We start from the raw sequence: 8,604 nt of genomic DNA, 5'->3' as shown, positions 1-8,604 counted from the left end.
CACTTTCAAAGAGACCTACAACTGCGTCTTCAAACCTTGAAGCAAGGAACCATGACTGTTGATGAATACTTTAAAGCTATGGATATGGCTATGATCCAAGCTAATTGTATGGAAGAAGAAGAGGCCACTATGGCTAGATTTCTTAATGGTTTAAATAGAGAAATAGCTGATGTAGTAGAGATACAACAATATGTAACTATAGATGAATTAGTAGATTTGGCTGTAAAAATAGAAAAGCAAAATAAAAGAAGGCAGCAAGCTAGCTCATGGAGAAGTCGGCCAAACACCAATTCCAAGAAGCCATGGCCAAAACAAGAAGTGATTTCTAGACCTCAAGAAGACAAGGGGAAAGGTAAAGTTGATGAGAAAGAGGGAAGTAAAACTTTCAATTCTAAATCCTCTAAACCTTCTAGTTCCATTCAATGTCATAAATGTCATGGAAGAGGCCATATGATGCATGAATGTCCAAATAGAAGAAATATTCTGTTGAGAGAAGATGGAGGATATGAGAGTGAAAAAAGTGAGGAAGAAGAGAGAGGAGTAAGTGAAGATGATGTAGAACTTCCTAATGATGGTTTGGTTGGGGTAATTACGAGGACTATAGATGGAGAATATGAGGGAGAAAAAAGTGAGGAAGAGGAAGAAGAGGAAGGTGTGAGTGAAGATGATGTAGAGTTACCTTTCAATGATGGTTTGGTTGGGGTAGTTAGGAGGATTATGACTATTAATTTAGGAATCAGTAGTGAAGAACAAAGAGAAAATATATTTCATACTAGGTGTGGAATAAAGGGGAAAACTTGTTCTATGATTATTGATAGTGGTAGTTGTGCTAATGTGGTGAGTTCACACTTGGTGAACATGTTAGAACTTGCATGCATGAAACACCCTAAGCCCTATAGACTCCAATGGTTGAATGATAGTGGTGAACTGAAAGTCAACAAACAATGCATGATTTCCTTCAATGTTGGTAGGTATGTGGATGATGTTCTTTGTGATGTGGTTCCTATGCAAGCTTGTCACATCTTGTTAGGTCGTCCGTGGCAATATGATAGGAATGTTTTTCATGATGGAAGAAAGAATAGATATTCTCTTGAGCTTAATGGCAAGAAGTATACTCTTGCACCTTTAAGTCCTTCTCAAGTGTTTGAGGATCAAAAGAGATTGAGAGAAATAATGGGAAAACAAAGGGGAGGAAAAAAAATGAGCTTGAGGGAAAAGAAAAGAAAGAAGGCCAAGAGGTAGAAAAAAAGAGAGATGGCCTAGAGAGAGAGAGAGAGGGCAGCAACTTGGGCAAAGTGGTAAAAGAGGGTTTGAGTGATAAAAAGGAAAGTTTTGGTGAGCGGAAAGAGGCAGAGAAAAAGAAAAAGGAGAGTTTGTACATAAAAGCCAAAGAGTGTTTGAATGCAAGGAAAGAGGGGTTGCCCATTATACTACTTACTTATAAAGAAGTTTTGATTAATTCTGAATCACTAACTTCTTCTTTGCCAAGTAGTGTTTCTTCTCTTTTGCAGGATTTTGATGATATCTTTCCTGAGGATATCCCTAAAGGTCTACCACCTTTGCGTGGCATTGAGCACCAAATTGACTTTGTGCCTGGAGCACAAATTCCAAATAGGCCTGCTTATAGGAGTAATCCAGAAGAGACAAAAGAGCTTCAAAGGCAAGTTGAGGAGTTGCTTGAGAAAGGTTTTGTGAGAGAAAGCATGAGCCCTTGCTCTGTTCCCGTCCTATTAGTACCCAAAAAGGATGGAACTTGGAGGATGTGCGTGGATTGTAGAGCAATCAACAAGATAACGGTAAAGTATCGCCATCCTATTCCTCGTCTTGATGACATGTTGGATCAATTGCATGGATCCAAAATCTTTTCTAAAATTGATCTAAAAAGTGGTTACCATCAGATTCGAATGAATCCTGGAGATGAATGGAAAACTGCTTTTAAGACCAAATATGGGCTTTATGAGTGGTTAGTTATGCCTTTTGGCTTGACTAATGCACCCAGCACTTTCATGAGATTGATGAATCATATTTTTAAGGATTTTCATGGGAAATTTGTGGTAGTTTATTTTGATGATATCTTGATTTATTCTAAAAATCTAGATGAGCATGTGGAACACTTAAAACAAGTTTTTGAAGTTCTCAGAAAGCAACACTTGTTTGCTAATCTTAGAAAGTGTACTTTTTGTGTGGATCGTGTGGTATTCTTGGGTTTTGTGGTTAGTTCTAAGGGAGTTGAAGTTGATGAAGAGAAAATCAAGGCAATTAAAGAGTGGCCTAAACCTAACAGTGTAACTGAAGTTAGGAGTTTTCACGGGCTTGCTAGTTTTTATAGGAGATTCGTGCGAGACTTTAGCACCATTGCTGCTCCTTTAACTGAAGTTGTTAAGAAAGATAAGGGTTTTTCATGGGGAAAAGAACCAGATAATGCTTTTAACTTGTTGTAAGAAAAATTGTGCTCTGCTCCTCTTTTGCAATTACCCGATTTTTCTAAATCTTTTGAGGTTGAATGTGATGCCTCTGAAAAAGGAATAGGTGCTGTTTTGATGCAAGACTCGAAGCCCATTGCATACTTTAGTAAAAAGCTGAGTGGAACTACACTGAACTACTCAACTTATGACAAAGAGCTATATGCTTTGGTAAGGGCTTTAGCTACATGGCAACATTATTTGTGGCCAGGAGAGTTTGTGGTTAAGACTGATCATGAATCCTTGAGATATTTGAAAAGCCAAGGTAAGCTTAATCGGCGCCATGCAAAATGGGTTGAATTCATTGAAACTTTCCCATATGTGATTGCTTACAAGCAAGGAAAAGAGAATGTGGTTGCTGATGCACTTTCAAGAAGGTATGTCTTGGTTTCTTCTCTTACTTCTAAATTGATGGGTTTTGATCAAATCAAGGAACTTTATTCTAATGATTCTGATTTTGGCAAGGCTTTTGCAGAATGTAAGTTGGGTCCTTATGAGAGGTTCAATCTTCAAGATGGGTTCCTTTTTAAGGAAAATAAATTGTGTATTCCTAATTGCTCTTTGTGTGAATTGTTTGTTAGGGAAGCACATTGTGGTGGACTCATGGGACACTTTGGAGTGCCCAAAACTTTGGATATACTTGCTGAACATTTTTTTTGGCCTGGCATGCGAAAGGATCTTGAAAAAGTGTGCTCTCAATGTCTTGAATGTAAACAAGCCAAATCAAAAGTGTTACCACATGGCCTTTATACTCCTTTACCTGTCCCTACTTCTCCTTGGATTGATATTTCTATGGATTTTGTGTTAGGACTTCCTAGAACTAAGTAGGGTAAGTATAGTATATTTGTGGTGGTAGATAGGTTTTCAAAAATGGCTCGTTTTTTTCCATGCTTGAAGACTAATGATGCGTTACATGTAGCTGATTTATTTGTGAAGGAAGTGGTTAAATTACATGGCATACCTAAAACTATCGTTAGTGATAGGGATGCTAAATTTTTAAGTCACTTTTGGAGAGTTCTTTGGGCGAAGTTGGGAACTAAGTTGCTATTTTCTACATCTTGTCACCCACAAACTGATGGGCAAACTGAAGTAGTTAATAGGACCTTAGGGAATATGTTGAGAGCTGTTTTAAAAGGAAAATTAACTTCTTGGGAAGAACATTTGCCCATGGTAGAGTTTGCCTATAATAGAATTATCCACTCTTCTACTGGTAAGTCTCCTTTTGAAGTTGTTTATGGATTCAATCCCCTCACTCCCCTTGATTTGTTACCTTTGCCTACTAATGACATTGTTAATCTTGATGGTAGAAATAAGGCTGAAATAATGAAGAAGATTCATGAACATACAAGACTTGCAATTGAACGGAAGAATGAACAAACTGCCTTAAGAAGAAATAAGGGGCGAAAATCTGTAATTTTTAAGCCTGGAGATTTAGTCTGGGTGCATTTTAGGAAGGAAAGATTACCTGCCAAACGAAGATCCAAATTAGATCCAAGAGGAGATGGGCCATTTGAAGTCCTTGAAAGGATTGGAGACAATGCTTACAAACTTGACCTTCCTAGTGAATATCAAGTTAGTGCTACCTTCAATGTTTCTGATCTTTCCTTGTTTGATGCAGGCTCGAATTCGAGGGCGAATTCTCTTCAAGAAGAGGGGAATGATAGTATTCATGGCAGCTCAACATCATTAAAGGAGAAGGATGAAGCTCTGGAAGCTCCAAGAAGGCCCATGACAAGGTCTCAAACAAAGAAATTTCAAGACAAGCTTAATGGGCTTCAATTGGCAATTAAAAAGTGTCTTATAATAGAAGAAGAGCTCCAGCACAAGGAGGATCTTTGGGCCAAGTCTTACAACTATTTTGAGGACAGAATTAAAGTCCAAGAGGAGATGGAATGAGGACCAAATATGCCCCAAAAGAGAGGAATTTTCAGTAGCCCAAATAAGCCCAAAAATAGTTTCTAGAATATATATTTAATAGTTGTTTTAATCTATGTTGACTTGCATTGGTCTATGTGTATGTTGACTACATTGGTCTTAGTATGGGTAGTCTTCTATGCTTCTAGGGAATATAATTCTCATTTATTGAAGTCTTGACTAGCTCCTTCTTTACTACTATATAAAGGGGTTCTTGTCTTCCATTGTAGAACATTATCGAAGATTAATATTAGTACTGTGAGTTCTTTTGAACCTTTGTGAAATTTACTTTGAAGATTTATCTTGCAACCCTAAATAGTTCATAGCTTAAGGTAGTAAGATAATTTTCTAATCTTTGGTTTCTTTTGATATTCTTCGAAGGCGGCTAGTTTCTTTTACTAGTTGTTGTCGTAAGTTATTCAAACTAGAAGTCAAGATCCGAATCTAGTTCTTGATTAGCTTATCTCTAGTGAAGGCAATTGGTTTTATAACCAACTTGTTGTCATTAGGATCTTGTCAAAATCTAGATTAACATAATCTCGGGGTTCTTGGACCTTTCCTTGAATTTCGACATATCTAGTTTATTTTTCTTGCTTTTCTTAATCCGCTTGCATTTCTTTACTCTTTCCGCATTTCATCAACTTATTTTCTTCAAGTTCTTGGATCTCCCAACCTTTGTGTTATGAGTCCCTATTACCCTCTCGAGCAGCCAGTGCCGCATCTGAGTCAGACCTTTCACCAGGCCGATAAATATGGGGATCTGCAGAAGAGGAAGCTTTAGCTGGCCTGAGGAACCTATTTCTAGAAGATGAGGATATGGATTTAAATGTGATAGTTGAGGAGCAGGCGGAAGAGGGCCTTACCATTCAGACAGTGGAGAGGGGAGAATTTCTCAGGAATTGGACCGCCACGCCATCAAGGCCCAGACGAGTCCCGGGGTAGCATGGCTACTAATGTTATTTGAAAAAATAAGTTTTTTTTTGAGCATTTAGTTTTTAAGATATCTTCCTTTCAGTATTTTGTTTTGGAAAACATTGTTTTGAAGTCATTCAGACGATATTTCATTTAACATTTCAGCATTTATCAAATAATTTGATGTTTTATTATCGTTATCTTTCATATCTTTCTTCTACAGCATTATTATTTCTTACCTTGATGAACCAACGCCTGTGACATGTAATGAGACAACGTGACATAAGGATAGTGACTCGGAAGAAGAGGATGAAATACCTTAGGAAGTTATCAGAGAAGTCGAGAATTTTGAGAACAAACCTAAGTCCAAACTAGACGAAACCGAGGCAATCAATTTGGGAGGTTCCGAAACCATCAAAGAAACTCGCATAAGCATTCACCTATCACCGTCAGAAAAGGAAGAATACACTCGTTTCCTGAAAGAATATGAGGATATTTTCGCATGGTCATATGATGACATGACTGGCCTGAGCACATCCATAGTGGCTCATAAGTTGCCTACCAATCCAATGTGTCTACTGGTGAAGCAGAAACTCACAAAATTCAAACCAGACATGAGCCTAAAAATCAAGGAAGAAGTCACTAAGCATATCAAAGCCAAAGTCCTTAGGGTAGTTGAGTACCCAACCTGGTTAGCCAACATTGTACCGGTTCCAAAGAAAGATGGGAAAGTCAGGGTGTGTGTTGACTATCGGGATTTAAACAGAGCAAGTCCCAAGGATGATTTCCCACTGCCAAATATACACATTCTGATCGACAACTGCGCCAAGCATGAACTCCAATCCTTTGTAGATTGCTTCGCGGGTTATCATCAGATTTGGATGGATGAAGAAGATGCAGAGAAAACAACTTTCATTACACCATTGGGGGGAAAATGCTATAAAATAATGTCGTTCCGTCTGAAGAATGCTGGGGCCACCTATATGAGAGCCATGACAACTATCTTCCATGATATGATACACAAGGAAATAGAGGTATATGTTGACGACGTCATCCTCAAATCCAAGAAAGCCATAGATCACATAGCAGACTTGAGGAAGTTCTTTGACAGGCTACGGAGGTACAATTTAAAACTGAACCCCACAAAATGTGCATTCGGGGTTCCTGCTGGAAAATTGTTGGGATTCATCGTCAGCCACCGAGGAATCGAGTTGGACCCGTCAAAAGTTAAAGCTATCCGAGAGTTACCACCACCAAAGATCAAGAAGGACGTGATGAGCTTCCTGGGACGCCTTAATTACATCAGTCGCTTCGTAGCACAATCCACAGTAATATGTGAACCCATCTTCAAAATGTTGAGGAAGGACGCTGAAACCAGTTGGACTAAAGATTGTCAAAGGGCCTTTGACAAAATCAAGGAATACCTATCCACGCCACCAGTCCTAGTCCCGCCAAAACCTAGGAGACCTTTGCTACTCTATCTGTCCGTACTAGATGGGGCTTTCGGCTGTGTTTAGGGATAACATGACGAGACTGGAAGAAAGGAGCAAGCCATATATTACTTGAGTAAGAAGTTCACACCTTATGAAGCACGGTACTCTCTGCTAGAACGCATTTGCTATGCTTTGACATGGACAGCTCCGAAATTGAGGCATTATTTCTCTGCCTATACCACATACCTCATATCAAGGATGGATCCTCTAAAGTAAATCTTTCAGAAGCCTATGCCCATCGGGAAGTTAGCCAAATGGAAAATATTGCTGAGTGAGTTCGATATTATCTATGTGACTCATAAGGCAGTCAAAGGACAAGCTTTGGCAGACTATCTTGCTGAAAATCCTGTAGGAGGAGAATACAAACCACTAAAGACGTATTTTCCTAACGAAGAAGTGTCATTCGTAGGAGAGGACATTGTTGAAGCCTACGAAGGTTGGAGAATGTTTTTCGACGGAGCTGTAAACTTCAAAGGAGTGGGTATTGGAGCGATCTTGGTGTCAAAGACAGGTCAACACTATCCGGTATCTGCAAAGCTTAAGGTTCCATGCACCAACAATATGGCAGAATATGAGGCTTGCATCATGGGACTCAATTTGGCCATCGACATGAATATACAAGAGTTGCTAGTAATTGGTGATTCGGATCTCCTAGTACATCAGGTGCAAGAAGAATGGGCTACGAAAAACACAAAGATACTACCATACATGTATCATGTGCAAGAATTGATGAAGAGGTTCACGAAGATAGAATTCAGACATGTTCCAAGAATTCAGAACGAGTTCGCAGACGCACTGGCTACTTTGTCATCAATGATACAACATCCAGACAAGAATTTCATCGATCCCATTCCAGTGAGAATCCATAATCAACCGGCATACTGTGCCCATGTTGAAGAAGAAACGAACGGAAAAACCTTGTTCCATGACATCAAAGAGTACTTAGCAAAAGGAGAATACCCGGAACATGCAAACCATACCCAGAAATGCACACTTCGGATGTTGTCCAATCACTTCTTCCAAAGCGGAGGAACCCTGTATAGAAGAACTCCCGATCTAGGACTATTAAGGTGTGTTGACGCCAAAGAGGCTTCCAAATTGCTCGAGGAAGTACATGCCGGAACCTGCGGACCACATATGAACGATTTTGTTCTAGCCAAGAAGATAGTCAGAGCTGGATATTTTTAGATGACTATGGAAACATATTGCATCCGGCATGTCCAGAAATGCCACCAATGCTAGATACATGCAAACATGATAAGGGTACCACCAAATGAGCTCAATGCAACAAGTGCACCTTGGCCTTTTGCCGCTTGGGGAATGGATGTCATCGGTCCGATCGAGCACACTGCTTCAAACGGGCACAGGTTCATTTTAGTGGCCATCGATTACTTCACAAAATGGGTAGAGGCTGCATCTTATAAAGCTGTAACCAAGAAAGTTGTCGCAAATTTTGTTAGAGATCGTATTGTTTGTCGGTTCGGGGTCCCCGAATCCATCATCACTGATAATGCTGCCAATATCAACAGCGATCTGATGAAAGCCATGTGTGAAACTTTTAAAATCAAGCATAAAAACTCCACAACATACAGGCCTCAAATGAACGGAGCCGTGGAAGCTGCCAACAAGAACATCAAGAAGATACTAAGGAAAATGGTAGAAAATCACAAGCAATGGCACGAGAAGTTACCATTCGCCTTATTGGGATACCGTACCACAGTCCGCACATCAACCGGGTCAACTCTCTATTTGCTGGTTTATGGTACCGAAGCTGTCATTCCCACTGAGGTGGAAATTCCTTCTTTAAGGATCATACAAGAAGT

The sequence above is a fragment of the Nicotiana attenuata genome, unplaced genomic scaffold (genome assembly GCF_001879085.1).
Source record: "Nicotiana attenuata strain UT unplaced genomic scaffold, NIATTr2, whole genome shotgun sequence".
NCBI lineage: Eukaryota > Viridiplantae > Streptophyta > Magnoliopsida > Solanales > Solanaceae > Nicotiana > Nicotiana attenuata.
Note: the sequence above shows the minus strand (reverse complement) of the source record.